Raw genomic sequence first — 5,616 nt, 5'->3', positions numbered from 1 at the left:
TAGAGTTCTTTGTAGTTTCCCAAGAGTTCATTGTAGTTTTCTTTGAGTTTCTCAAGTTCATTGAGCTTTATCATTACCATTGTTTTGAAATCCATGTCCGATAGTTTGCTTATCTCTATCCCTTTTTCTGGGAATTCCTCCTTTCCTTTCGATGGGGTGTTGATTTTTCATCTCTGCATTTTAGGTGGCTCTTCTTGTTTGTTTCTGCTGCTTAGGTTGCTCTGCTTGTATTTCCTACCTTTGTGGTGTGACTTTCAGTGGTGCAGGCTCCTTAATCTCCTGACCTTGATGCTCTTAGGATGCTCTTTATGCCTTTTATTTGGACTCTCTGGTGGTATTTTGGTTTTGGTTGTTGCTCTGTTGCTCTTTGGTGGGTCCTTCCTTCCAGCTAGCTGACAGAGAGTCACTCCGCCCACCTCATCTTGTAAACAGTTGTTGAGCTGCTGCTAAAACAGAGCTGCAAGTCCAGACAAGGATCCCACACTCCCAAAGATATCCCCCACCCTCAATCGCTGGATCAGCTGCATATGATCCAGTATTAATAAGGATGTATAGAATGCAGGAGACAGAAAACTCCTGTAGAAGATCTCAGTGGAATTGGTCTCTGTAGAATTTGGTTTTCTTTTTGCACTTTCTTCTTTTTCTGGATCTGTTCCTGATGTCCCACTCTGGATCTAGGCAGTCTATTCAAGTCTACTAGTGTTCTACTGCCTGTGTCTATCTCTTTCAGTTGTTTTTTGCTGTAGTCACTATGTAATCTGCAGTCAGTCTTAAGCACCATGGTGGGTGGAGCTCAGTAATTTCTCTGGGAGGGGCTGCTGCTCACCCTCCGGTTGATGCCACTTGGAGGGGAGTAGTCTGCTTAAGAAATTTCCCCCATAGCACTGGATGCACCTGCACTGGGATCCAATCCACTGCTACCCAGCTCTTTCTCCTAAACCAGCGCCCAAAGCTTTTCCAAGGTGCCTCTAGTTCACTTCACCCTCCTATGGCTGCAGTCCAGGGAGGGCAGGCCACATGCACCCCTGTGAGTGTGCAGCCTGGGGAAGGCAGGCCAAATGTGCCCCTGCAAGGGTGCTCAGCTTGGGGCAGGCTGAATGTGCCCCTGGGAGCGCACAGCCCGGGGCGGGTGGGTGAGCTAAATGTATCCCATTCATGCGCTCAGCTCAGGGCAGGGTGATGGGCCAAAGGTGCCCTCACTTGTGTGCACAGCCAAAGCCAAATGGGCCAGGCTGATTATTTCTTTCTTATGTTCTAAACCATTGATTTGATTCCTGGCTTCCTCCCCTCCACTGATGATTCCCTGTAGATTGTTCTTCATTTCAGTTAGTGTAACTTTCATTTCTTCCTTTATGTTGTTGTAATATTCAATAAGTTCTTTGAGCATCCTGATCACCAGTGTTTTGAACCTTGCCTCTGATAGGTTGGCTATCTCCATTTCATTTAGTTCTTTTTCTGGGGTTTTGTTCTGTTCTTTCATTTGGGCCATATTTCTTTGCCTCTTCAGTTTGGCAGCCTCCCTGTGTTTGTTTCTATGTATTAGGTAGAGCCTCCTCAACTCCCTGTCTTAGTAGCGTGGCCTAGTGTAGAAAAGGCATCTGTAAGTTGTGTGAGGATGAGCCTTAAGTAATCGTCAGGGTGCGGGCAACCCAATTTATCACTTTGTGGCTCTGTGTTGGAGGAGGGATCAGAGAAGGGACAATGCTGCTGCTTGGCTTATGGAGGTTTGCCTGGCACTCATCCTGTTTCCAGTCACTTCGCCCACTTCCTGTATGCAACTGGCACCCTTCCAGCTGTTTCCCTGGTGCTGAATCCCAGAGTGAGTAGGTTTGCATACATTCTAAGTCTGTGTGAGCCCTTTAAATGGAGTCTCCTGAAAATCTGGCAGTTTCTTCCACCACCCCAGCCTCCATTGGTTTTTACAGTCAGAAGTTATGGGGATTTATCTTCCCAGCGCTGGAACCCTGGGCTGTGCAGTCTGGCCTGGGGCTGGGATCCCAAGATATCCCTCCTGGTTTTTATCCACCATACATGAATATGGGACTATCCGTATTGCTGTCCCCACCACCTCACCATGCCACGTCACATCTCCATGCCTCTCTGCCTATCTCTGCAACTCCACCCCTCCTACCCATCTGGATGAATGTGGCTTGTTTAAAGCCTTGGTTGCTGGACTCCATACAGCTTGACTTTCTGATGGCTCTGGGTGCAATTTTTTTTTTTTTTTTTTGAGATGTAGTTGTAATTCTTTCTGTGATTGCATGAGGAGGTGAAGCATGTCTATTTATGCCTCCATCTTGACCAGAAGTCTCTTGTAGGGTTTTTTTGGGGGGGGGGGGCGGGGGGCTAAAATATTTTATTTTTTCTTTGTTCCTCCTAAAGGATAGTGTCAACTGATAAAAGAATATATTGTTGACAGTTTTTTTTTTTCTATCAGCACTTGAAAAATGTTTTGTCACATTGGACCTCTATGTCTTCAGGTAAGAAATACACGTTGGAATTGGTGTCTCCCTATAGATATTTCTCTCAGGCTGCTTTCAATATTTTTCTTTGTCTTAATTTTTCAAAAGTTTAACTATGATGTTTCTGAAAATTTTCCTTTGTATTTGTTATTTATGAATTGTTCAGCTTCTTAGATCTGTGGCTAAATTTTTTGCCAAATTATAACTTTTTAATCATTATTTCTTCAAATACTCTTTCTGCCTCACTCTCTCCTATCCTTCTGAGGCACTAATTACACAAACAATGGAATATTTTATTACACCATAAGCTTTGGGCTCCATTTCCTTTCAGTTTAATTTCTCTCTGTTGTTTAAAAATGGGTGACTTCTATTATTCTGTGTTCAAGCTTAACTCTGTCATCTCCGCACTACTATTAAGCCCATTCAGCAAGTTATTTATTTCTCTTACAATGTTCAGTTCTATAACTTCCTTCTGGTTTTCTTATGACTTCTATTTTTTGCTGAGAGTTTATTATTTTTCATTTGTTTCAAGAGAATTTATAATTCGATTGAAGAAACATTTTTATGAATGCTGCTTTAAAATCCTTGTCAGATCATTCCAGCATCTGATTCATCTCAGTCTTGGCATCAGTTGATTTTTTTTTCTCATTCAAGTTGTGATTTTTCTGGTTCTTGTTATGATGGGTGGTTTTCAAGTTTATCTTGGATATTTTGTTCATTATGTTAGGACACTGAGAACTATTTAATTCTTTTAGTTCAGCAGGCAGTCACCCTGCTTTAGTTTCAGTCCTGACCTAATTTTGTGGGCTGTGGTTCCAATGGCATTTTGTTTCTAGAGACTTCGTGGTGTTATTTTGGTTTGATTCATTTATCTGATGCCACTGAGGTTCCCTGTGTTTCTTGCTAGTGCTGACTGAGGTGTGTAAGAGAGGTCTTATAGGTCAGGCTGCATAGTGTTCTCAGGAGGGGAAGGGAAGGGTGTGCTGGGATCCCTTACTGATGCCAACAACTGCTCTAATGTCTCTGAGTACATGGTAAAAAAAAATTTAGCTATGACAATAAAGAAGTTTACAAGTTATGGCCAGTTGTTATTGACTGGGTTCCTTTTTCCAGCTCCTCCTGCCTGCTCTGGTGTCTATCTCAGCAAGGGAGAAGAATCTCCAGTTTATTAGGACAAAGAAACTTCCAAACATACACCTCTGTCAACCTTTATAAAAATGTTTAATTTTAATACTTCTATTAAAGTATAATTTACATAATATAAAATTCATCTATTGTAAGCATTAAGAAAATGACTTCTTGTAAAATTAGGTTTTGAAATCAGAACCAAAACCTAGTTTGAAAACATTTTCATCACCCCAGTTTGCTCACATCTTTCTTTTACATGTAACCCATGAACCCACTTTCAACCCAAGGCAACCACTTATTTGTTTCAGATATCTATAAATATGCCTAGATTCTTCTACTTATTATGTTTTTCAGGTTCAGCTATGTTGTTGCATGTACCTATAGTTCATTCCTCTTACTTTCAAATAATATTTCATCATATAGATATGCCACACTTTAGTTATGCATTATGTATTTGTTAATGGTTCTTTTGATTATGTTCAGTTTTTGAACATTATGATAATTTTGAAATGAACATTTGAATGCATGTGTTTGTGTGCACACATTTTCATTTATCTTTGGTGGAATTGTTGAGTCATATGCTAAGCAATTGATTATCTGATTCCAAAGTTACTGTACCATTTTTATACCCTCACCACTAATGTATGAGGGCTCCTGCTTCTGTTTGATGAGTTATTTTGGTCATAAAATATATTAATCATTTAAACATCATTTTTTTAGTTCTTTGAACATATTTAAAATAGTGGCTTTGAAGTCTTTTGCATTAAATCCAACATCTTAGTCAGTTTGGAGACAGTTTCTTTGACTGGTTTTTTTTTTTTTTTTTGGGAGTTCAGGTCACACTTTGCTGGTTCTTTGAATACCACATTATTTTTTGTTGAAAAATGAATATTTTAAACAAAACTATGGAAACTCTGCATTGATTTTCACAGGGAGGTGTAGTTGCTGTGTTTGATTAGTTAGTTAGTTAGTTAGTTAGTTAGTTAGTTAGTTAGTTAACAGACTTTATCTATACATATTGTGTAAAGTCTGCAGTCTCAAAACATATAGCCATTAATGTCTTAGCTCAGGTTTTAAAATTTTCTTTGTTTTTAATTTTTAAGCCTGTCTTGCTATGGGTCACCCCTGTGTCATCATATCTTTGTAAGCAGCCAATGACTAGTAAAATGTTGTGCATAAACACCTTGAGTCAATAAGGGTTCCTTCTACCTTTCCATTAGTGGATCTCTCTGTGGACTGGAGGTTGCATTTAAAGTTTGGGCAGTTTATAGCTATGTCCCAGCTTCTAACTTTCTACCAGGCCCTCTTAGGTCTCTGTTGCATGTGAGGCCTCACATTCAGCCAGGTTCTTATGCTTAGGAAGGACTCTCTCTCATCTCTCAGTATTCATGCAGCCTTGAGAATGTTCACAGATTTCTAGACTGCCAGAAATTTTGGGAGCTTATCAAGGCCCACCAGTTGTCTCATTTACTAGATTTTCCTGTTAAGTTTAAAGTTAATCTGTCAGTCTGTTGCTTTGTCAACTAGGTTCACAACAGGCAAGCTGTGATTTTTGTCCTTCCTCCATTTATTTGTCACCAAGATCATCTGTTTCTTATAATTCCCAGGGGCATGGGATTTTCTGTACTGCACTCCATGTCAATTTAGCCACCTCTGGCAGCAAATCCCTTGGTTTCACAACTTGTCCTGCCCTAGCAGAATGGCTGCACTGATAGACGTAGGGAGATAGGAGCAGCCCAAGACTGAAAAAAGACATTGAATTCTTACTGTTCTGACATGAATTTCAGTAGTTTTTATTAAATAAGCAATTCTCAATTTACTTTATGCCCTTGGTCAATTTCTATAGTCCAGAGATAGGTATTTTGTCTATTTTGACCAGGTCTATAATTGCTTATAGGGGAGAATATTTGCCTATCTTCTCTTATGGCCATAAACCATAATAATTTTTAACTGTTCTCCTTGTTGCCCTTCTTGCACTAGTACATTTCAGTCGTCAGAAGCAGCCAGATCATGTCACACCTTCCCT

Source organism: Furipterus horrens, unplaced genomic scaffold (genome assembly GCF_987537825.1).
Source record: "Furipterus horrens unplaced genomic scaffold, mFurHor1.1.pri manual_scaffold_17, whole genome shotgun sequence".
Lineage (NCBI taxonomy): Eukaryota > Metazoa > Chordata > Mammalia > Chiroptera > Furipteridae > Furipterus > Furipterus horrens.
The sequence above is the reverse complement of the archived record's forward strand: the minus strand, read 5'-3'. Positions refer to the sequence as shown.